Source organism: Pteropus medius, unplaced genomic scaffold (genome assembly GCF_902729225.1).
Source record: "Pteropus medius unplaced genomic scaffold, Ma_sr-lr_union100, whole genome shotgun sequence".
Lineage (NCBI taxonomy): Eukaryota > Metazoa > Chordata > Mammalia > Chiroptera > Pteropodidae > Pteropus > Pteropus medius.
In genome coordinates, this window is record NW_024342467.1 from 20,585,560 (window position 1) to 20,612,004 (window position 26,445).

The following is a 26,445-nucleotide window of genomic DNA, read 5'->3' on the forward strand; positions in this document are numbered from 1 at the left end:
AGCACTGGCCTGACACAAAGGGCATTTTGTCTTAAAATTATGAGCTACAGGAAGAAGGGGTAAGTCACATACACACAAAAGCATGTAGCACATGCAAACTGCTCGGGCGGCTGTAAAAACTTATTATCTGTTATCTACACCGTGGAAACTCAAAATAGAACTATTTGTGTTATGGGTCAGGCCGGATAATACATTTATGAATTCTCAGATGCGAATGTGTATTTATACCTTTAAACCTTTGCAGAAGATCTTACCCTGCGTGGCCTTTGCGTTTTCTATTTTCAGACGTGGCATTCTTTAATGTCTGGATTCGGGAGTTTTGGTCCTGTGTGGGAAGATGCTGAAAGTTCAGAGCAGGTGGGGCAAGTGCAAAGAGGAGAATGAGGGCAAAGGACCTGAAGTCCCCCCACTGCCACCGAGCCCGGCCAACACAGCAGCTGCCAGCCCTGGGGTTTCCGGCCGGGGGATCATCAGCTCAAACCCCGCTCAGCTCCTCCCAGCTCCTGAAGCCTCATTTCACAGAACTGGGTCTTCGTTCCTATCCTCTATCATGCCTAAAAATAGTATGGGATTGACACCGCAAAGACACACAGTAGCTAATCCAGTGCTTCATTGTTCACCTTCCCCATGGGCCTTTTTTTAAAGACAGGGAGAGAAAAAAATACTGACTAGCGTCCGAGCTGAAAATCAGACTCCAGGAACCCAAAGACAGCCAGTTCAGCAAGAACGACCCGAGGCCACATCTCAGGCATGCAGTGCATGTTAATAAAAGAGCAGAGGTCCTGGAGTGAGACTGGCCTTTGTACAAATCTCGTGTCACTATTTAATAACAATGTGACCTTGATCAAATTACACTTCTTCCGGACCTTAATTTCCTTATTAAAACAAACAAACAAACAAAAAGACAATGCCTCTGACCTCATCAGATTGCTGCTAGCAATTCCTGATTCATGTATTAACTGAGGCCAAATAAACACTCAATAAATGCTAGTTGTTACCAGGTTTAATTGCAAAATAATTATTATTGTACTTAGCTAAAATAACCAAGCTGGAGAAGATAGACTTTTAGATAGAGAGAAAACCATTATAAAACTACAGTAATTAAGACAGCTTGATATTGGTCCATGGATTAAAAAGCAGAACAATGGCATAGAGTAGAAGACTAGATATAGACCTGTAAATACAGTAACTAGATTTGTGACGGAGGTGACATGGCAGTGGGAGAAATTTTCGATAACTTGTGCTGGGCCAATTATATATGCATCTGGAAAAAAAGAATGATGACTCCCTACTTCATACCATCTACAAAAAACAACTCTAGGTGTATTCTAGATCTCAGTGTGAAAGGGAGAACAATGAAGCTTCCATATAACACAGGAGAATCTAGTCATGATGTTGAGGTGAGCAAAGATTTCTTAGACAGGACAGAGAAACCGTTAACTTAAGGAAAAGTTTTGACTGGATCATATTAAAATCAAGAACTGTTCATTAAAAGATTCAAGAAGGATGGCAATCTCAGAATAGGAGAGAGACTTGCAATATTATCCGACAACATTATATATCGGTGATATATAAATAGCCCTATAAGTCAATAAGAAAAGGAGACAATCCAGTAGAAAAATACACACACTATAAATAGGCGTTTCACCAAACGGAATATCTAAATGGCCAATAAACACATGAAAAAGTGCTCAACTTTTTTAGCCACTGGAAAAATGTAAATTTAAACAACAATAATACACTTTCAAACATCTACTAGAATGGCTACAGTGAAAAGATGGAAAATAGTAAGCTTTGGCAAGAATGCGAAACAAATGGAATTCTCGTACACTGTCAATGGGAGCGTAAGTTGTTCAACCACTTTGAAAATCATTTTGGTAGTAGAAACTTAAGCTAAAATATCCATACCCTATGATACAGAAATTCTACTCAAAGATAGAAACCTAACAAAAATGCATACATACATGGTGCATATATACATGCACAAGAATGTTCATAGTGTTATTTGTTAGAGCCGAAATCTTGAAACAACCAAAATGTCCACCCAAGAGTAGATTAGATAAATTATAGTTTATCCATATAGCAGTACACTTACTACAAAGAACTGTACTACACACAAGAGCATGAATGAACTGAAAACGAGGCTGAACAAAAAGAGTCCTATACAAAAGAGAACACGCTATACGATCATATTGTTCTAAAGCTCAAAACAGGCAAAATTCATGGAAGGAACTGGGGGGAGGGCAGCCCAAGAGGGTCTCTGACGGTTATATAACACTCTCTCTCTGTTGACCTAGGGAGTAGCTAACCCATAGTTTGGATGGTTGGAAAATTCACTGAGCCGTGTTGTGCTCTTTGGATTTGAACACTTCTATGCATTTAAGTTATACTTACCTAAAAATTTAACTTTAAAAAGTAGAATATAATTTTTCCAAGTGAAGAAGAAAGGACAATGACTTTTCAGACAGGGTAAAACAATTTACATGGTTTAGGTGGGCTCTTCAGAAGCAGTGCTGCATTTGCCCTGCCTGTAGCCTCTGGAAGTAGGGACTAGCATTTTATGTAGCCCAGGTCACTGGCTGGATATAAAAGCATGTAACCTGTCTATGCTGGCATCCTGATGCTAACTGTTCTTGGCTTGTAAGGTTGGTCAGGGGCACCTCTCTACACCTGGACTTTAGTTTCATTTCATCTATTGGATGGATAAAAGAGACTATCCATATATTTTCTTTTGTGGATGGGTTCCTGACTTCAGTGAATCATGCTCCAGATGCTGATAGAAAAGCTACAGTAGATTTGACCAGTTGTAGAAATGCTAAGAAGAGTCACGAGTTTCTTTTAAATGAGCTTCCTCCCCTCCCTTACTCTTTCCTTCCATTCATCTAGGCATGTGCATGTCCACCTGTCCATCCATCCATCCATCCATCCATCCATCATCCATCTGTCCATCCAACATCATCCATCCATCCATCCATCCATCCATCCATCCATCTCATCCATCCATCCATCCATCCATCCACCTGCCAGCCAGCCAGCAAGGTAGCTAAGAGCATGGTCCTGGAGCCAGTCTACCTGAGTCTGGATCCTGGCTCTGTTAAGCTCATGAGCAAGGAGAGATAAGTAAAAGATGAGGCTAAAGAAGTAGACAGGCATCAGAACATCGAATTCTCTGTAGACCACGCTAGGGGATGTGGGCTTTATCCCACCCGCAATGGGAACCATTAAAGGAATTTAAATAGGAGTGTGATAAAATAACTTCTCACCTCCTTTCTTACTTTACCTTTTGTCTCTCTTTGATGGAATTAAAATTCAAGTAACTTGAGGATTGTTGTTTTTCTGGAATCCAGGTACTTGGCAGTTTAGTGCATTGAGGGAGGAATGGTGGACCAGATAGAACCTTTAGCACTAAGTGGTTAGGAGTTTGTGTTGTTTCTGGAGTTAGGACTGGGGCTGAAATTTCTCCCATGCACATCAACTGTGTGATTCCAACCAAGTCCTCTTATTATGCCTCTAAGTCTCTCTTATTATGATGACAGTAACAGTAATTTATAGCTTGTAGAACTGAGTAAAGATATAGTGAGAAGATGCCCATAAAACATTTAGCGAAGCATCCGGCATATAATAAGCGCTCGATAAATGTTAGTCACAAAACGCTGTGCAGAATACAAATATGGTGTGTAATTTTCCACCCCGAAATCTTGAATTTAATACAAGGTTTAGCTTGAGGTGAAATTTTATTTACTTTACCCTCCCTTTATGAAGGTCCCCCGTTCCCCTGGAAAGTTACAGAGCAGCATTCCCATCATCCCCAGAGACGTTTCACTAAAAGACGGATTGTGCAGAAATTCCAGTAAATTAAGATTTCTGATAAGAACAAGCCACGTGACCCCTGGGAGTTTGCTTAGGATTGAAGAATGGTCTTGTTGATATACTCTGTGTTTGTTCTTCCCTTTGTCTTCTGGCTGAAACGACCAAAATGAGCAGGAAAACGGAACCTGGGCCCTTGAATCCTTGTCTGTTGGCAAAATAATTGTTTCTGGATCCACTTACAGGCTTTTTATGAAAAAGGCTTTTTCTCGACCCAAAGAGAAAACAACAACAACAACAACAAAATAAATTCTTTGGAAAGGAGTATCAAGTTTGTGGTGTAAGTTAGCAATAAGAACCAAGAAGGAAGCACACTTATCTTACTAAATACAGCCTGCCTGTCTTTGGGGGGAGGGGCGCGGGAGGGATGGCCGGAGCACTGGGAGGGTACAGTGGAAGATTAAGAAGAGGAAATTCGTGGCTGGGAGAGAACAGTCCAAGCAAGGCAGAGCAAGGAAGAGCACATTCGAGAAGCGATTTCTGCATGCCCTTGTTAAAATTCCCTTTATAGGGAAAATTATTCTGAGAAGTGGCACGTTAAGAGGCTGTCACACAGCAGATTTAGCATGGACATAAATAACTGCCTGTCCAGCCATATGAGATGGTGCTCGGGGGTAATGCCGGGACAGAGGCAGATTCGTGAGCAGTGAGGCGGGTGGGATGCGCCTCACTGAAGACCCAGCGAAGACCTGTGCTGTGTGTCACCACATGGCCACGGATCACAGCGTGACCTGGGGCTCAGAGCATTAGCCAGGGCTGGGGAGCTTGCAAAAGGGGTTAAAAATAAGTAATCCTGATCCGATAAATGCACGATTAAGCCTACATTCTTGTTTTCAGTGTTCAGTAAATGACTCTCCTTAAAATCTCTGTGATTACATGTAGCCGTTAGGATGAAAGGCACATGCGTGAGCAAGGCATTCAACACTTCTCAGCCTGACCCGCCTGCACTCCTTCTGACCTTCCTTGGACTTATGACTGAAGCCTAAAGTCGATCACGTGTCCAAATAACCCGCCCTGCCTGTGTTTCCACAAGTGAAAAGAGAGCACACGGCAATCCGTGTGCTCTCTCAAATAACCCGCCCCTGCCTGTGTTTCCACAAGTGAAGCTCCTGGGTTTTCCTCTTCCTGGAACCCACTGCGTCACCCTCCGAAGCCCATCCCTTTGCTAACGGCATTCGCTCAGGCCTTGTCCCACTGCCTCTTCCTTGTGCCTCCACTGACCTTTACGTTTCTCCACCTGTGTGGACCCCCCTCCTGATCATGAGCCTACAGAAAACAGGAACCTTGATTTAGTAGTTTCAGCATCCATACGGTTCTCCCACAAACACACGCCTGCGCTCCCTTCCTGCACCCCAGAGCCTCCAGCTTTTCTCTGCATGATTTTCATCATGCCCCAATTCACACAGTGCTTGCAGAACAGGATGAAGACCAGCCCCCAGCTTTTGTGAGGCACAGATCTCGGCCCCCCTGCTGTGAGACGGGCATTGCTTTAAAATGGTCCAGCCTGTAGGAGGACCTGGCCCACCGTCCTCTCTCCTACAATGTTCCGAACCCTAAACTAAGTGTTCTCTAAAGGGAACAATGAAGAACATCATAAGGAAGCGAAGGTCACACACGTTCAGCAGAGAAGGAAGGCGAACCTGCGATCCTGACACACGGAGATGCAGCCCCACTCTGCGGCCCCACTGCCAGCGCCTCGTCCCTGGGGGGCCCTCCCTGCGCTACTCCTCACCCGCCCCATCGACCGCACACCGGCCCTGAGCAGGCGTGCCGCTTCCTGCTCATCCCGGGCCCTTCTCGCCTCTGTCCCAAGAACATGTGGCCTCACAGATTGCATGACAGCAATCCGTGTGCTCACCGTGGGCGGTGGAATTAAGGGGGATACGGGAGACATTGAGGGGATAATCCGCTGACAATCACGCTTTCGCCAACGTGGGGTCTGAGAGGATGGAGATCCATATCGGTGAACAAAGAGGGAGTTAAATCCTTCACACCAGTGCCTGTGTGTAGTTCCGTTCAGTCTTCTTGAACTGAGAGAGCTGAGTGATATGGGCCGGCTCGCTCCTACCCAGGGCCACGTGGGCAACTTCGTGCAGAGCGGCCAAGGCCCTCCTCCCACTGTGGGAACCCAGCGCCGGGCCCCGAGGAGTAGACCCTCCAGCATTGCGATAATAATTCAGGAGAAGGTCAAGCTTCACACAGGCACTGGACTGAGATTTGCCAGAAGACGGGAAACTAAAGAATAAGTCATTAACTATCAAACCGGTAACAGCTGGTTGGAAAACGTGAAAAGGACATAACCAGAATAACAAGACACTTGGGGAACGTGCTTCAGCGAATTGGAAGGTGAGCGGCCTTCAAAGGTGAGTTGTTCACTTTTGAATAGTGACGATGACCACATGTCAGGAACGGTTCTAAACGCCTTACACGTATTTTCTCGCTGAATCCTTGCAGCAATTGCACAGGCAGGTGCGGCTATTAGCGTCCCCATGGTACAGATGAGGAAACTGAGGCACAGAGGGTTAACGTAGCTTGGCTCGCAGCGCTGATAGGAGGCAGAGCCAATGTCAAACAGCATTTTGGGCCTAGAGTACCATTATCCTGACTCACCAGACAGAAATTTCCCTCCACGGAAGAGTTTTAAAGCAGAAACTTAATGCTTTCCAAAATGCCTATTTACTGTGACTTAAAAATAAACTTGATTCCATTTCTTTCTTCTCTGAACTCCTACTTAAATGAAGACTTGATCTTTCCAACTAAGGTAATTTTTGGGTACGCAATTCTTACAGTTGGTAAAATAGCATTGCCTTTTCCATTTTGTCTGTGGTAGACATAGAGACGTTACTGTTTTCATGCTGGGGGAAACATCAACAATTCGTAGACTTCATTTCAGAGAACTTTTATTTGTTTAGTGGCTTAATAGATCCTTATCTTAATAAAGAAGATAAAAAAAAATCATCTCCTTTAATGCAAGGTTCATATCCAGAAAGATTAAGAAAATCAAGCTAATCAGACCAATCTATTTTGGGGCAAACAATTACGTAGATCTCAATAGATATCAGCCACTGTGCTCAGTGCTTACTGATTTAATCGTCATATCAGAATGAAACATGAGACAGGTTAGAGTGTCATCTCTATTTCACAAATGGGGAAACCAAGGCATAGAGAGGCTCAGCCACTTGTCCAAGGTCACACAGCCAGAGAGAGGCAGAGCTAGAACGTAAGTGTAGAAGGCAATGAGCCCGCAGAGGCTGCGTCTGAACCACGCCTGTGCGTTCCCACTGTCCTCGGAGATCTCGCTCTACCAGGCTTCTAACTACACACCGGTGTCCTAACCACTACGCAGCGAGAGTAAGAACTTGCCTAGAGTTCACAAAATAAGGCCACCGGGTTCCTCTGACCCTGGCTGAATGCCCACATGTCCGTGACGACCCCAGGTTTGCAGATTTCAGTCTCTCATCCATACGGTAAGTCCTCTCTTATTGTTGTTGACAGGTTCTGTGCCTTTAAGCGAAATGACGCATCATGAAACCAATTTTACCATAGACTAATTGCTATAAACCAGAGTCAAGTTCCTATGCCATCTCATTAATGTTATAACAAAATGACTTTGACGAAAACATTATTTGAGGAACTGGTGAAAGTGGCGAATTTGTATCACTTCCATTCATTAAAAACAATCCCAAGCACTCTGATTTCTTAAAAAAAAAAAAAAAAGGATTATGTTAGGACTGTATCTCTTTGTTTTACAGAAACAGGCTCAAAACTAACAAAGAAACAATAAATAAATAAATGTCAGTGTTTTGGTGGCATTTTGAAAAATAAATCTGAGTAGAACATGGCATATTCCCTAGAGTGTGCCCCAGAACATATCTTGTTGTCTTAAGCATACAGACATCCCAGAAGTGTATCTGGTTTGGCAGGTGATAAAAACGGTTTTTGCTATGAAAGAATGCTAATAAAATTAGGCTTAAGCTCTTGTTATTGCTTTGATGAGACAATTCTTTCATCCTATCTGGCATTTGTGTACTAATTGGTATTCTAATGAATGAAACATGGTTCCTGGTTCCTGAACCACTGGGATGGGAGTGTGTATAGATTTTGCCTTAGAAATGTGTGTTTGGGAAGAATTCAGTCTTAAATTGATTAGTAAAGATATATTACTTCATTACCTAAGTTCTTCTTATACTAAATATCTGCTACCTTCCCCCCAGGTCTTGATGACGTAGACTGGTAAGAAACCGCTGAAGGTGTTTTCAGGTGGTTGTTATCTAGTCACTATTTTTCCTCCAGAATTGCCCTAAACTGAATTCATCAAGGGTTCTTTGGCCTCCACCTTAGCCATCATCTCTCTCTCTCTTTCTAAACTCTCATCAAGGAGAGGTTATCTTAGATAAAAACACATCTTCATGAAGAAAAAATGAGGACGAAACTAAAAATAAAATGCTTTGAACCTCAAGACGAAGATTCTGATGAAAATTATCAGACCTTCCTTCTGCGTGAAATAAAGGTTAATGCTTTCAGACACTTCCATTCCCAATCTTTGCAGACAGATTTTTTTACTCGCGATCGATTTTTTGAAACAGTTTCTCCCCTCGTCCCTCACAGATAAACAGAGGGCGTTTCTCTTACTACTCCCATTCTCCCACACAGCGTGTCTCGCGGTCACCGGCAGGTATCATAAGATGTCCAATATGACACCATGTCTCCTGGTAAGAAAGACATTATATGTGGTGTGGATATATGACCCCCATTAAGACTTCAGAGGGAAAAAGAATAATGACGACAGCCCAATAACGTTGAGTCCTTGTTCTTCCCAACCTCACTGCCCCTCCTCATCAACTCCATAGACTTGTTTGTTTCTCCCCCTGCTCAAAGTGCTGTCAACTCCATGGACTTGTTTGTTTCTCCCCTGCTCAAGGTTCTGTCAACTCCATAGACTTGTTTGTTTCCCCTCCCCGCTCAAGGTTCTGTCAACTCCGTAGACTTGTGTTTTCTCCCCTGCTCAAGGTTCTGTTCTCATTCTTCTCTTCTCCTACCTTCACTTACACGCTTACAGCTGCCAAATCTCCATTTTGAGCCCAGATCTTCCTCTGACAACCAACTCCTTCCTGGACGTGTCCACCTCGATGTCCGTTAGTCATCTCAAATTCAAAATGACCCACACTGAACTCATTGTCTCTATCTGGACTGACCGGGTGCCCAACCCCGCTCTCTCCCACACTCAGCGGCCCAGGTTAGCCTTGGCTTCTCTCTCGGTCACCTTAACACCCGAATCGATTTCCTCCTTTCTTTTCCTGCCGACACTGGTCTCGGTTGAGGTCCCCATCCTTGCTCTCCGAGATCATTCCGATATGGTCTCCCACCCCCAAGACAGATCCATTTTCCTTACTGCCCTCCACGAGGAGTTCACTGAATCTAACTGTAGCCCCAGCGAGACACAGATCCAGCAATAACAAGAGTGAAACCTAGTTTCATCAGTGCTTTTTCGTAGTGGACATAATGAAGCCACTCTGCTTAAAGTCCTTCAGAGAAGGGTCAAAGGTCCTTCACAAGTCTTCCCAGCCTGGACTCTGCCTAGCCCTGAACAAGCCAGTGTCAGGACAAGTTTTTCAAGCTAAAACTTCCAGTATGCACTTACGAGGAAGAAAACAATTTTCAAATTTTGAGAACAAAACAGCATAACTGAAAAGATCAAACTGTTTGCAATAGACGCTTTCCCTTGTGCCTTAAGGCCCCTTCATCTCACGCCCCTCTGCCGTGATAACTCCTCCAGGCCTTTCAAGATCCGTGAGGCCGTTCCTATTGCTATTGAAGGCTTTGATTTCCGTTTTCTATAGGCTGACACTTCTAAGCGTCTCCATCCCATCGCCTGCTTCTTTCCCAGTTCTCTGTCTGCTTTTGTGTCTCCCCGTAGGAATTCTAAGACTCTTCTCTGCCTTCGTGTGCTCAGTCCTGAGGCCCCCGAATGTCTGTGGAATGCACGCTTAGACGTGAACTGGTCCCTGACTGATGGAACAATGTTATTGAAGCCACGACACTCAAAAATTCTTCATCTCCTTACAGTGAAATCTTGCACCAAAATATTACATTCTTGCCCGTGCCAGTTAATCACTAAACATCCCTCACCGCTGACAAATCAAAACATGACCACAGGAGAGAGCTCCGCAGAGGCCATGCCCACACATTCCAGCGCCTGGGCTAAAATTAGCATGTGAGTGTGTGGGACTCATGGTTGTATCGTGCCAGGAAACTCGCCCTCCCATATGTAAAAATACACTTGTTTGGCTTGATTCTGGCTGCTCCTCCTTCCAGGCCCCCATGAGTCACCGCAGAGCACCCCACAGGAGGGCACCCCCACTGACTGGCTTTCTTTGTCTGTTGGCGATGAGTCAGGAGATGTGACTCACCGCTCACTCTCATGACAAAACGAACTTGCTCTCCCTTCCTTTTCATTACCAATGTTTTGTGACTTTCGTTGGCACCTTTTAGAAACATCCAAGGGAGCCAGGGGAAGGGAAATGCAGGGGGCAGCTCGAGAACTGGCATTATTTATTTTTAATAAGCTACTCTACTTAAAGCACCTTTCATCATCAGAGCAGCACAGACAGGAGACCCGATGGATCCGAAGCTCGCATGACTCCTGGGAGGCCAGTCACTGGCTGGTGTTGCTGTGTTCTGCGGTCAGCAGGGGACAGGAGGGCTGAGACACTGTGTGATGCCCTCCTGCAGGGCCGGCACCTAAGGCTGGTCTCCTAGCACTGCTGTTGATCAGCAGCTGACCAGGGAGTCCTTCTCAGTTATAATGCTCCGATGCTCGGCCAAGGAGAAAGATGCTCTCCAGCACAGTCGGTAGTCAAGTGATGAACATGGAGCGAGATGAGGGGACGGTTAAAGGGTTGCGTTGTCCTAGATGTCATCCTGGGCACTCAGGACCCACCAGTGAGAGAATGTTTAGGCTCCATGACAGTTATAAACAATAGTGGTCAGTTCCTGTCAATCCATTGCAGAAAAACATTTTGAGCGGCTACCCACAGAGGTGATGCAGGCACCACTCTGTGCCAAGCAGCAGAGGAGTGAAGGACAAAGCATTACAGACCACAGAGGAAGAACGTGCATAGGGCACTGAGGATCCAGGGGAATGGCGGGCAGAGTTGCTCAGGGCAGCTGGCGTTGGAAGTGAACTCAAGGATGGGTGGAATCGAATTCATAGTTCTAAATGTGTTTTTCTTCCAGAGCAATTTCTCAATTGGGCTCATTTCCAATTCCATTTACATTCAGATTCCAAATTCCATAATCAACGTCTCCTAGAAGCCAATTAATCACGTGTATATAGGTCTGTCTGCAAAGGAGCTGCTTCTGTGCACGGTTCTAGCAGAAGTAGGTTTATGACGGCCGATAAATGAAACAGAGCAGAGACTCACAGTCCAGATCGCTCTGTTTTCCAGGGGATCCTGGTGCAGCAAATTCTGCCTTCAGTTTAATAGGAGATAAAAATACTTGCCACCCACTTACCTCGGAGGCGCACTGCAAGGATGGATCATGTTCAAAGCACTTTGAATTTTTTAGAAGAAAAGTGCTCTATGAAAACAAAGCTTTGTTATCATAAACGTTGGGTGAAAATGAAGCAAAAGCAATGTCTAGAACATGTGTTTAGGGAGGAAAAAAAAAAACATACTAGATTTCAACTTCTGAGAAGTGAGCATTCGCAGCCAAGGCTTGGATGTCCATTCCCAGGAGGCAGGGACATAACTGTCCAGGGCACGATGAATATATGTAGAAATGAGGCAAATGCAGTGTCTTTGATGAAAGGCGTTTCTGACAAGAATACAGAATCTGAGAAAGGAACTGCAAGGCAATTCGTCCCATGAGGAGGTATGGGGGACGGAGCATTGGAGGCCTACATAATCAGAATTGATTCTTAAAAAGCCAAGAAGAGGACACAAAGAGGACACTGGAAGAAAACTATTCAGTGCCCAAGGCAGAAAGGAGTGGTTGATTCAGAATAATCAGTGGCGCAAAATAAAGACAACAGAAGACAAAAGAACAGTGTGAACAGTTAGTGGCTAACTCTGGATTAGGCTGTGGCACCAGGTCGAAGAAAGAAATTAGACTGTTAGGAGGCTTAAGGAACAGTCCACTCTCTGGCCTCAAATAGACATGTGTTTTCTGGGTGAATTATTTCATTTCTTATAACCTCACACAGCTGAGAGAATCAAAGGAGCAAACATATAAAAAAATATCTTCAAAGATGCTCTGGTATCATACAAATGTCAGGGATGAGGATAATTGAGCTGAGTTCAGAGAATGATGGAAGAAATCAAAACAAATTCCACGAAGGAGAGCCATGCATTTTGGCTACGGATTTTTTTTTTTTTTTTAAGGATGCAAGATACTAGAGTTGGAGGGAAGCTTCTGAAAAGATCTAGTAACCCAGAAATGATATAACCAGAGTTTGGACTTCTATGATCGGGAAATAGTCAAAACAGATTTTCAACATATTAAACACGGAAGACAAAAGGAACGAAGATCACTCTGACAGCCTGAGTTTGCAGAAAGCATAGGAGGATAAAGCAGCCGATGGAAATGGGAAGCTGGATCGAAGCAAGAGGTGGTAAAATGGTGAGAAAGGACATTGCTGGTAAGCAGCACCATCGGGGGTTATTACCGAATAAAAGGTACGCTTCCAATAAAATAATAAAGTAAAAGTTTGAAAATTTATTTGTGGACTATTCTGCATCCACTAGCTAATCTCACAGCAAATAAAATGGCAACTGTCCAATGTAGAACAGAACACGCCCTTATTTAATGTTTTAACAAAAGAAAATTTGCAAGGAAGATGTTTCTCAAGGAAATAGGTTTGATGCCAACATTCCCTGTGCATTATGTGGGAGAGTCACACATGTGATTCTGTTCTTTTCAATAACCTTTAAAGTTTTCGTTTTCATGCCAGGCTGATGTTTATGTTTGCATTTTCTTCCCCAGTTCAGCCAAGAAACTGATCAGCCATTCTTTCATTGGGTTCCTGCCAATTCTGTCCACTAAGACCCTACAGCCAAGGAGGCTGAAAAATAATTGAGCTGCTACCTGGGAAGACACCACAGTTTCCTGTGTTGAGGACTCAGCAAGCAGTGCCAGGCATCATCAGACACCTGAGCAGACTGGACACAGGTTGACAGCTTCTGGCAAAGGACCTGGTGGCAAAGACAAGCGAGGCCAACTCTGTTCTCAAGAAAATTCAGACAGGGGGAGAAGGAGGGAGAGACTCGTGGGAAACTAGCTGAGGAAAATAACAACCTGTGATGGAACCCACAGAAGCCAGCCATCAGCCTGCTTCCCCCACCCACCCCAAACTCAGGTTCTAGAAGTCAGAAGACTTCAGAGTGGGGCTGTTTTCTAAGTACACGAAAATAGACAGACGACGAGGGCTCAGCGGGAGCAACATTTAAAATCTATAGCTACACATATCTGCCCACCTTTCCTCTCCCTCTCCCTATCCCTGTTTTGTTCCAAACTTCTCCCTGAGGATTTTTTTATATAGGATACAGACACTCTTACTAACTAAATGGGTCACTTTCAAAAGGTTTTGTTTGTGTGTTTGTTTTTGCTGTAAGATGGCATCTTATTTTGACTGAATGAATCCAACTGAAATGCACACACAGATACATCAGTCGATGGCTCAGGATATAGTTGATTGGGGCAGCTGACACCCCTAAAAGTATTAATATTGAAGAAAAGAACTATGGGAATTATGGAAAAGTCAACCCACTTGAAAGACACTGGAGACTGAAGCCAAGAGTATAAGAAATGATGGTCCTGATTTAACAGACACAGGGCTTGAGTGAGCCCATCTGCTCTGCCTATCACCCCTCAAAATATAGTCCTTAACTGTTCCACATGGCCCTGTGCTTTCAATCAGGGAACCCCACAAGAGAGCCTCAAAGGAAGCAGAAGAAAACAAGCATGAGGCCCACGCCCCCCCCGCAACTCCACCCAGGAGGTACCCTGGTTTCTCAGGAGAATTTCTCTTATTTTAATAGAAGCCTTGTGGAGGCAATGAATTAATGAGCCCATGCCAGTGACCCAAAGGACGCTCATAATATTTTAGGCTGGACTTTCTTGTTTCCCTTAAATCTTATCATTAAAGTTGTTGCTTTTTCTGAATATTCTAAGCATCACTTATACATTGAATTCTTAGCAACAGAGGCTGGAAATGAAAAGGTATAACAAGTTTCTTCCCTGCTTAGATGTTTTCCTTCTAATATTACTTTTCCAAACTCAGAAACTTTGAGATTAATTTTTTTTTTCTTCAAAGGATTAGAAAAAGTTCTGTGCAAGGTTTAGTGAAACGAGTCATTGCTGCTATGAATACATATGTTTAGTTTGCAAGGACGCTCATGTGGGCACGCCGGCTCACAAAATGGGTGGCCCTTCGTGTCATGTATTGATCAAGGAGTAAGGTGCACGGATATGACGTGCCGTGGTCTGAGGTTAAACGGTCTGTTTTGTTTCAAAATCTGATGTTCTTTCCATAATAAGAGCCACAACTCTCCACCCTCCCAAAAGTCTCCTTAGCATGCTGTCCACAGGTCGTGGGAAAGAGGAGAGACAAAGATGGTTTCTACTCTAGCTGGCAGGGAGGCCTTGCTCTGGGTCCAGCTGATGTGGGCGGGCAAGGCCCTTAACAAAATGGCCATGCTCTACCGCAGGAGGCTGTAAGTGCCTTACTGGGATGATCGAGAGAGGCCCTTAGAAAAAGTGACTAGTTTAACACACGGAGACACACAGCCTGCTAGGACTGAACTCAGGACCACCAGAGCATAAATCAGTGACTACATAGAGAGTGGCCTCCTGGGACAGGAGAAGAACATCAGGTAAAGACCGAGGAAATCCGAATAGAGTATGGACCTTAGCGTCATCAGTGGTAACCGACCACGGTAAAATGTTAACAGCGAAACTGGGTGCAGGGTGTGTGGGGACTCTGACCCTCTTGGCATTTTTTTCTGTAAATCCAAAACTGGACTAAAGATAAAGTTCACTAAAGAAACTTTCGTGGCACAAGAAGCTGAGATTTTGCATCGTCTATTTACCATCCCAAACTCATGGCATGTCATTATTATAAAATAATTTTTCTATTTTGATACGATACGCATAATTTTTCAAAACACGATAGTTCAAAAGCTTTTTTTAAAAAGTGCCTTTTATTTCCTTGCTGACTGCTTTTGCTCTGCGGCAATTTCCTTGTTCTTTGTTCTCTATTAAATCTTAAAAATACTACTTAACGTTGGGAGGAGGAAGAGTTATTTATATATTTATGCTTCATACCACCAAGGAATTAAGAGAAAAGGAAAATAGTTATATAAAGCCTTCCTTTTCCTAGATTCCTTAAAATAGCCTATGATTATGAAACAGTCTATATTCCCATGATAAAAAGTCTATTTCATGCAACCCTTCAGAACTAACTAAGCATTTCTCCACACAGCATCACGCGCTAGGTAACCACGGTGAGGTTTAGAACTACCCCTATTTCAGAGACAAGGAAACTGAGGCTCTGGGGGGAAATGAAGTAAAACCTTGGAAGCCATGCAGGGCCGTCTGCTTCCAGCAGACTCAGGACTTCCCCTCCACCCGCTGCCCCTGAGGCCAGCACTGTCAGACCGGACGCAGCCTGCGGCGGAGTAAGCCCAGAGAGGCATCTCGTCAGTTTCTAAATCGATTCTCAGTGGATAGCCATGGTGTCCGCCTTTGCATACACACCGCTCCCCTGCTTCCTGAATATAAATAAGTACAGAGCCAGCTGATCTTTCACTGTCGCCTAAGACATAGATTTTACTGTCTCTTTTTTAAAAATATAGAATATGTATGACTGCCCAGCAATTATAGACGATTTCAACAGACTAACTTGAGGTCAGCCTTTGAAGGGGAGAAAGCTGTGTTCTACACATATACTGTGATACGTGTGAGAAATCAGAGCCATCTCAAATGACTCTGCCAGAAATATCAGGCGTCCTTTGTATTTTTACCACAAGGAATCCCAAGACATCAGCGCTTACTCATGTGAGAAAAAAGGGCCCGGGCCTCTGCCCAGTCAGCACTGTACGTGTCCCACTGGAGCTGCCCTCCGGGCTTCAGATCTGCCTAGAAAAGAACCCCGGTGTGTCTGCTCTCATCAGAGCAGAAGTCTAGGTTTGATGCTTTGATATTTTATAATCATCGATGAATCAGATGGGGGGATGAGCATAAAAGCAAGACAAAACAAAACACAAAAATCAAAGACGGAGGCCAACGTCCGCAGTGAAAGCCATGGCGAGATCAAGGGGAAGCAACAATGTGAACCTTGCACGAGATCTGGACAGATGGAAGGAGATCTTTGAGAGACCACGGAGGGGTCTGGAGCAAAATAACAGTTGACATAAATTCACTCTCTGGTTTTTTAAAGGACACCTGGGAATAAGCAATTCCAATACAAAGCGCAAATTTCAGGATTCTCTCGCCTGCTGGGAGAGACCGGGAGATGCTAAGAACAACTCATTCTGTGCTCACTAGTGAGACAGAAATTATCCTTCTATGTCTACAAGTCACACATTCCCATATACAGAAATTGTGACTAGGATCAAACAGTACACTTGAAAAAAAATGGCCTGCACGATTTGTCCTTGGAAGTTAACTTCCAGACAAAGAGAAAGTGCTGAGCCATCTAAATGAATGTCTAGAGGGGCAGAGCTAAGGGTGGCTCACCTTTTTGTCCCCAGCCTCTGGCACGTTGTCTGTAAAACATGTTTGTTGAATACAAATGACCTGGCAGTTCACTTTATAGTCAATTGAACAAAACAGGTTGTTAACACAGAAATAGCCTATTAATCAGCTTACCTACCTATCATAGGATTTTCTCCTCTCTGTGCATCTGATTTTTGCTCTCTTGTATGAGCTTTGACAGCACGACCAGGAGAAGGGTGACCACGACAGCGGGGCCGTGTTTTCTAATGAACGAGAAGGCCAGCCTGGCCCCAGTTACGCAGGGCCCGTGTTAGCTTCTGAGCACTCGAGGTACGTGAGGAACAGAGAACAGAACAAACCCCTGGCGAGTGGATGCACCACCCCGTTGTCACTTGTTCTCTACGGGGTCAATGCATCAAATTCAAGGGGAAAATTCTGTCTGCCCCACACCCGTAAACCCTTCCCGGCTGGGTCGTGGGGCCTGTTTTAATTCAGCACCATAGCATAACCCTATCCACTGCCACATGTCTGAATTGTGTCTAAACTAAAAATATACATATCCTGTGCGTGAGTTTGAGAGACTCACCTACATGCTTAAGCTTGAAGTCATCTATTTGTCACCAAGAGATCTCTCTACCCTCAGGTGAGGCTCAGGTGAGTGAGTTCACATCATAGTTTTCTCTTTCTCTGTCCTCTTAACTAAGGGAAATGGTGATTTTTTAAAAAAGGTATTTTAAAATAAGAGAATCTTGCTTTCTTCAATCAGAATATATCAGTCTTTAATATTCACTATGGCAGTTTATCTGAAAAATCAGTCTACGTGATTTACTTTTTAAGTCATTGGTTTTTGCCTTCTAGGACTAAATCTTCGCATCTTGAACTTTATGACAAAAAGTTGTACTGATTTAGGCTAGGGTTTCTCAACCTCGGCCCTGCTGACATGTAGGGATGCATCATTCTTTGCTGAGAGGGGGCCGTGCTGTGCATTAAAGAATGTTTAGCAATAGCCTTAGCCTCTACTCACTGGATGACAGTAGCACGTCCACTTGGGACAACCAAAAATGTCACCAGACATTACCAAATGTGTCCTTGGATGCAAAACAATTATGGTTGAGACCCATCAATTGAACCATTAAAACTTAGCAAAACTCCCCTTTTTTTATATGTTACATAGTTACAGTATAAATTTCCTTAAATTATAAAAAAATGAAGTAATTTCTCTGCATTGTAGTAACCGATTTTAATTCTGAGAGTAAATGAAAAGAAATTCTCCTGTGCATTTGTACAATAATTGACTATTCTGAAATGCTGAAAGAGACCCTCGTCCCCTTGGTACGATAGAGTGGAAGCCTTTGTCTTGGGATCGGCGCTCCATCAAGCTGACAGAAATAAGTAAATGCACCTGTATTTGGAAGTTGTTATGAAGAGACTTAGTCCAAACACACGTTTAAAAACCTTTCATGAGACAGTCATCACAGGGGTTCCTACATGAGTCCTTCAGCATTTTCGGGTGCTCTTCCATGCACTGTCTCCCTTTGGACTCACGTAGCCACTGTCTTCTGTAAGATTTTTAGAAACAGAGCTCAAGCAGTAACCTATCTGGATAATTAAAGTTTAGTTGACCCAGAATATCTACATTCACTGAAAAGGCTTGGATCATATTTCCTGATGTAGGCACCTCTTTTTTCTCTTCCACAGATGTGAGAAAGGGATGGAAAGTGCTATTCTTGATGAGCCTAGTGGATGTGATGTGGCCAGACAAGCCCCCTGGGAAAGCAAGCACTTGCTTGCTGCTCTGTTTTCAGCCCTCTGATTTATTCATAACTGGTAAAATTTGTAATTACTTAATTTCTTCTTAACTTGTTTTCTCTGTCTTCCCATTGGAATGCCAGCATTTAAGATAGAGACCACCACATTTGTCTTGTTGATGAACAGATACTAAGCACCTGCTGTACCACTTCATACATATGCACTGAATGATCTGGAGAAATAAATGCAGGATCTTAGTTGAGGTGGGCTGGGGGAACTTCCTGCAGCCCGAGCACTGCCGGTGTCACTGTGGGACTCCCAGCGCCCTCTCCCCCAAGGGCCCCTGGTTAAGCTTCCAGGCAAGTATTCTCCTCTGATGGGATCTCCCATCCCGGACCATGGAAGGGCCACTCTGATGCAGGAAGAGTTCAGCTGGTGGCCCTTTTATACTAATTAAGATATGTGCCATGTTCGATACCCTCTCCTTTGTGCAGCTCAGCCTTCCCATCCCGATGGAAAGCAGGCGTGCGTGGCGTTACAGGGGCAGAACCGCTCTGCTCTCCCTGAAGAGCTTACGTATGTTGTCTAATTTCCAACTACATACTTGCATAAGTGAATTAGCTGACTTCGTCTCCAGGTCAGCCCAGGGAAGGGTGAAGAAAGACGAACTTATTGAGGGAACACAATGTAATTGATTTTCTTTAATACAGTTTTGGGGGAAGAAATATATCCTGAAATGGGATGGTCAAATCGTCTCTCACAGGCCTTCTTACAAGCTCTGGACGTTCATACTTAAGACTTACTTCTATCACCGCTATGAAGACCTCCAGATCCCTCCATTTCCAATGCCTAGTGGTTTTAAATCTTACTTTCCCACGTTCTATTATTCCGGCCACTGAAAACAATTTTGTTTTTCTTAATAAAATTTAAATTTAGAGCCACATCAATCAGTTGACACTGGTTTCTCGAAGTGCGGCTTTTTTTTGGAGTATGTCTTATCCTTTTCTATGCGACCACTGGATAAACCAGACACTTTAGTCAGCAGCCCTATTTGTCACAATCGGTTACGGGATTCAAAGAAAGCTGCCCTCTGGAGCCTCCACTCAGGAGATGGAACCATCATCAACTTTACTTAGTATGAAGATGAAGACCTTTGGGTATAGCAGATACCTGCATAGGTGTTTGGCAGGAATAAAAATTTACTTCCCATTTCTATTGTTTAGAAGTACTTGACATGGCCTTGAAAGAGAAGGTAGAAATAGAACCAAGTTATTATGCCCCTGCTGTAAGACAAATACCTTACAGCAACTCTACAAGGTAGTTAATATGACCTCTATTTGATCAAGGTGGATGCCAAGTTCAGAGGCTGATGAATGTGAAGTGTTTCTCTAACCATCTTATCTGTGCTTCAGTGGAAGAAAGTCAAACATTTATTGCTGATATTTAGCCGTCTACAACTGAGGTTAACTGCTACGCAGGAAGACAATTTAACCACATAAGATAGCACATATGGAGGGCCTGGCTCACTCTAAGGGCTTCGGGCAGCATGCCCTGTCGTAAAAGTGAAATTTCCCATGGGAATTCTTTCTTCAACATGTTCAGCTTCCTGCCTCTGGCCATTTCATAGCGCTTGATTACATATTGTTTTCTTTCAGAGTGGATACAAGCAGCGCCAAAAGGTTTAAAAGAATCACAGTGCTAGATTAATTTTTTTTTTTTAAAGGAAGGGGGATGATGAGAAATGGGTCTCTTAAACACGTTGGGTGAGAATGATAATAACATCTTTTCAAAGAACATTGGGACACCTTAGTTCTGGAGAATATTTTACTCAGAAAAAATAAACTTTCAAAGAGAATTAATTGGTTGATAAATGGGCTGCTTCTTTAGTGACTGATAAATCTAACCTTGAGTTTGACCAGATGTTAAGAAACTGGTCTAAATTATGAGAGTATAAATATTCCCATTCTCAAAGTTCTTTATATTAAATAGTATTTAATCACAAAACATCACTGGAAGAATCTTGAGGATTAGCTGTTTCATCTGTTATATTCCTTAACACCATGTTTCTAAATTTTTCTCTATTTTTTTTTTTTTCAGGTGAGGCAACCCTTGGTTGACCTCACAGATTGCAAGGACCTTGTCAGTTTAAAATCCCTTATTTTTTATTTTTTTGTGCCTACAGCACCTGGTCTTCCTAGATGATCTCCCATCCAAGTACTAACCCAGGGCTGACCCTCTTAGCTTCTGAGATCAGACGAGATCAGGCTTGTTCAGGGTGGCATGGCCGTAGACTTTTTTCTCTAATTTTTAAAAGGATTTTTTTTCTTCTACCAAACTCACATGTATTATGGAAACTATTTACTAACTGCATAATTGGGTGTAGTACTGTTCTATAAATTATAACTAGTGAACTTTGAATGAATCCTTTCCTCAAAGAATTTTACTATTAAAATCTGGCTATATAATTTACGAACCTTAAATGGTTTGGCTTCTGTGCAGGCTTTTATATACGTTCATTATCATTAAATATCAGAGATTTTCAGATCTTCCCTTCCATTACGCTTTATTCTCTTCTTTTCCTTTAGTAGTTCCTTTTCCTCCTTTTAATTTTAGGGTTCCAAGATTCTCTCATTTGAGCTTCGTCAGAACTCCCTGGGTCCACAGGGAGCAAAGCTCACAGGAGTCAATTGTGCTATGCTTGGGGAGACTCCGCACACAGACCGGAAGCACCTTTTTGCTGATAGTCCAGCAGTGTCCTTCCATCTGCAGAACATGACTCTGCTCTGTATCGCCCAAGTTTATCATATTTCTGCTTCTGTTGTCCAGATGTTCTGTTAATGTGGTTCTTCTCGTTATCCTGTGGTGACTTTTCCTCAAGGCTTTTCATTTCCACGCAGTCATATTGGTATAAAGAATTGGTATCTATCACCACCACCAACTGTGTTTTGTACGAATAAGAGATATCAAATGTGTAAAGAAAAGGTTATAATTTTTATATCTAGTTTATCAGTAGCCTCTTCAAACTCTTAACACCCTCTTCTTCAGCCATATTTTCATCTTACCCAATATTTGCCTTCATATCTAAGTCTACCAAGAATCAATGAATATAGAAATGAGATGACTTTGCAAGCGATAAGAAATGTCATTGTTTGATAGGTCAAGAGAGATCTATAAATGTCATGTTTCACCTACCACATTTCTCTACCCAAACCTCAAATCTCTTTCATAATTCATTTTCCATAATTTATAATAATTCCTCTCTTTGAGAGGTCAGTGGACTGGGATCAAAACAGGCTGAATGCCAGCCAGATTTAAGAAAGGCCAGCAGAACTATCAGAAGGCTTTATGTAAGGACGTGATCTTTATGATATGGAGCCATAATATGGAGGCATATCAACAAACAAGAGGCAAAACCTGAAATGTTGCAGAGCAGGGGTAAAGAAAAAAAAAAGCAAACCTCAGCCTGGGAGGAGCCGGAGAGGCACTGCCTCAATTCAGCACCACGGAGAGCACCAGCCACAGGCCCTGCTTATCTGAGGTTCCCTATTGATGGCAACTTAAGTGTCCTCCACAGAGAAAGCCTGGAGCCAGTGTCTGTGGTTTATGGAATGCTCAAAAGATAAATTGAGGCGGGGTAGGTATCCCGGCAAAAACAATCTAGTTGTCCGTTTTTCTATATATTTGTCAGAATATTCCTCTAAGACTTTACATGTCCGGAAATGCAGGAAAACCCTTTTTTAAAAAAAATTTCTTAACAAAATCCATGAAAGATTGTAATATAATTTTGATACACCAGGGGCAGTTGCTCACAACTGTGCGGTACAACCCCCCCCAACCCCCTCCAAAAGAACTATTGTCCAATTTCCTAAAACTTCTAAGCACATTGGTTCTAGTTTACCCTCTAGGGTTTTATGCGGTAAGTCAAATGCCTTTTCACTTGACAATCCTTGCCGTCCTTGAAAGAAGCTAATGGGTCCCCTCTCAGCCTCTCTGCTCGAGGCTAATCATACCCTATTTCTTCACCATGACACCATGACTTTCTTCTATCTGTGCTCTTGTTTGCAAAGACCGTCTTAAAATTCGTGCCTTAAAATAAGTGCCAGTATTCCGGGTATAGTCTGAGGCAAGCATGTTTATCTCTCTCAGGATTATTAACTCACCGTTTGGATCTGGAACCCTATGAGTGCGGCCTGAGATGGCACTGGTGTTACTTAAGGACCATTCACTGTGGGCTTACCCTGACAGTATCATCGACTAAAATGCTCGGGGGCTTTACCTAGAGTTATTGATCAAAGTCTCCTCAGTTTTAAACTTCTATAATTGATTTTGAAAATCTAAGTGCATACTTTTATCCAAGTTAAATTAATCTTGATACCTGTCCCATGGTTCAGCCTATTAGTGATATAGGGAAGAGGCATGAGAACTACACAAATGGACTAAGTATTAGACCAAATCGTATTGAGAGTGTGCAATGTGCTGCCAGACCACAGGGAATCTACGGAACGAAGAAAGATTCCTGCTGAGGTTACTAGCAAATTATATACCCATACCATGAAGTAAAAACTTGGGAGATTCATCCTATCTTGCATCATTAGGATGTTTAAAAATCTTTAATTATAAAATGCTCCTCTTGATTTGAGTATTCTGAAGAGTCTGATGAGTACAGTTGCAGATTACAGATTCGAATCCTTAAAAAGATAAAGCCAAGGACAGACTCATGCTTCCTCCAAGAAAATGATTCTAAGAAATCCTTAAAACGTGCCCTCATGCTAGAAACCTGATACATTATATTTAGGGCACCTGTCTAATTTATCGTTTTAAGGTTTGATATTAATGACAGAAAAAAAAGTGAGTTTTGATAGAAATTAAATGTAGGAAACCCAAAATGGCTTCCAGTATTTGTTACTTCCTCTTGTAAAAACCAAAAAACTAAGTCCTTTTCAATAATCCACTTAAAATTTTTGTCAGTAATAATACTCATAAGAATCCACTTTTAAAGGCTGAAAATAATAACATTCACCCTCAGTCCCTTAGCATACACTGATTAACTGCCGGCCAAGAAGATGCATAAGAAATGGCCTCCATTTTCAAAGAAAGGGTGGGGAATTGGTTAAGGGAACAAGAACTGTACTACGAGGAATAAAGATGCTATTCTGAATTAATATACAAAGTTACAAGGGGCCACTTCTGCATCGAGGTAGGTAATAACAGGAAAAATGGGATAATATTTTGTTAAATACTTTAAGGACATCTTAGATCATGTGAAATTTTTTTTATCATTTTGTATGATCTCAATTCAAGTGAGATTTAAGAATTTATGTTTATTCAGATTATGCTCAATAAATCTTGGGAATTTGTATAATATATGATGTTTTTACAGGATCACAGGATTTCAAGATTACAATAATTTTATTCAACCTCTTGCCAAGAGCAGGCTTGTCTATAGTAATTCAGAGAAGCACCGCTAGGTAGCCATCTCTAGTTTCTGGCATCTCTCCCATCTTCACTGAAGACCTGCTAAGATTTTTTCAGTTCCATTACCTATAAATGTGAAACAGACAAGCTTCTTAGGTTCTACCATCTCTCCAACCATTCATGCATGTCTTAGCATATGGATCCCATTCCTTGTCCTACCGATAATGCTACTGCTTACAAACAACAGAGCCAAGAACAGTCTATCACCAGGGAACAGATTCTTAAAGAGCTCGTCATTGGGCTTCCCCACGATACCCATGTATCCCCACTGTCAGCCACAACACAAAGCAGCCCTGACTCCTCTTTCAACGTAAACACTGACTAGTAAGATAGGTATGAGAAAATGGCTGCTGTGACCACTGGGAAGATACATGGAGATGATAACAAGAAACGAAGAGTTGGAAAGCTAATAGCATTCCCACCCAGAAAGAATTTATAATTCACAATCATCTTGCTTCCCTCGGCAATATTCCAGAAAGGTTTCAGTGTTAATGAAATCTGCGGAGTAGTTCTTACACTTCGGAGGAAAGGTGATTTATAAACACAAGCTATTTTTACTGACTGTAGATCCCTAGCCAGTTCTTTATGAGGTCAGGGGACCCAAGAGGCAAGAAGTGCAGTGATTAAAAAGCATCGGTGATGGCAGTTCCTTCTAAGTGACTTTCCTGACAGAAGCATCGGGTAGGGTCTACTTTTCATGCATCAGTTCGCGACGAGATAACTCATCCTGGGAGTGCCATCCTCCAGAATTCCTACGGCGACCGCCTTGAATGGACCAAGCACAACTCCCATGAACAAGCTTAAACTGAACTGTGGTCCATTAGATGGACTGTCAGTGCCTGTCAGAAGACAAAACAGGGCATCCCTACCACAAATGGGGTCTATTTAACCTGTTGGTTTTTAAACATGAAAGGGATGGCATGGAAATAAAAGAAACGCTCTGCCTCCGGTTCTGAGCAAGCAGAGATGACCACCTGGACTATCCTGAGCTGGAAAGCTCTAAGGGTGGGACTTTTTTGGACACTTAGGGGAAAGGTGATCTGGGACTAGAAGATGGGATCGCCCACCATGGAAACGGCTGCTTTCGTCTTTGTGTGTGTATGTGTGTCTGTGAGCGTGTGCGTGTACTCGTGCGTGCACACGTGGTGATGGAGGCCAGAAGGAGGAACACACTGATCCACTGTGAGCAGAATGGTGAAGAGTGGGGGTGTGGAGCCAGAATCCTGACTTCCACTTGTTATCTGGACCCTTTCGGCTGTGGGATCTTGTGCCTGTCCCTGGACTTCTGTGTAAATTCTCTCATCTTTAAAATGAAGATTGACATAGTTCCTGTTTCATAGGATGACTTTAGTATTAAATGAGATAATAGATGTAAAAATTCTGACCAAAAGAGCTAGCGCACGGTAAGTACTCAAAAGTATTAGTGTTATATTTTCAGTATGCTAGGTATAATATAGGGAAGAGGAGGGTGCTTAACAAACGATTACAAAATGGATTGAAACAAACATAACAAGACTGACATGAATTATGATCATTTTGAGGGAAATTATATTACCAATGAGAGTTTTTAAATTTTTTTATTCCTTTTATACATTCTTCAGTGCATAAAGGTTAAAATTAATGCTATCATGATTTAAGGTTAAACTTAATGCTATCATGGCGCAGATGTGTCATGTTTTTTTTTCTAAAAAAATTAAATTTTAACAACCATTTACACAAATATCTAACTTTATAGGATTAAAGAAAACGAAGTGTGAGAGATTGACTTGCTGAGCAACCTCCACAAGGCACAGCTTCCTCTTCGTAAAACAGACACCTGCCATCTGTTATTCCAGGTTGAAAATGGTGAAACAATTTAGAAGTCAAAATACAGTTTCGTGAGGCTCTCATGAAATTGCCCACAAAGGAGATTCTTTCATGACCTTTATTCTTTGGAAAGCCTTCATCATTCCTGCTACCAGATGTCTCCAAGACACAGAGGCTCCACCAGCTCAGTGACAGCCCCTCAGCCTCGCTAATCGAGGACACCATCGGGAGAGGCCAGTCTTAGCCTCTGATGTACACGGTGCGTGTGTGCACGCACACATATGCACACACATGCACACACATGCCCGCCATGAGCTGGCCTCTGTGCTTATCAGCGAGAACACTTCCCATTTCTGGGTTCCATCTAAAAAGTTGGGGAGGTGGTGGTTGGCAGTTCTGCTAGTTAATAATCTCTCCTTCAGCCTTTTTCAGACTAGCAAACGTTTTCTTTCAAATTTGGGGACTGACATAATGTTATCAATTTCCCATCGTGTCACTTAAAAATTCCTCCACCATTGCCACCATCCTTTATTAAAGAGCAAGACATTTTTAACCCTAATGAAGTCGACAGGACGCAGAGATGGAGAAAGGTTAGTCCTTCAGTGCTACGAAAGACAGATGGCGACCTTAACACGCACCGGCACTCATGCACAAACACGCTCTATGTCACTGGCTGCTGCACAGTGAAAATCCTGTCTCAGGCTGGCAGAGTCCTCGGTCCCCAGCTCCCTGGACTCCCTTATGCTGAGATCCCCGCTCGTTGCCATTTGCTTAGATTCTGTGGGGCTGACTTCATATAAATGTCCCCCAGGAGCTATCACTCAAGTCTAA

The 26,445-nt window shown here is 42.9% G+C and overlaps 1 protein-coding gene and 1 pseudogene across 3 annotated transcripts in view; both read right to left on the bottom strand.

Annotated features, from left to right (window-relative positions):
• The window catches only part of ELMO1 (engulfment and cell motility 1), a 455,772-nt gene that overhangs the window by 144,571 nt on the left and 284,756 nt on the right, over window positions 1-26,445 (bottom strand). The gene's annotated exons all lie outside the window — the stretch shown is intronic.
• LOC120602581 (uncharacterized) lies at window positions 20,507-20,625 on the bottom strand (annotated as a pseudogene).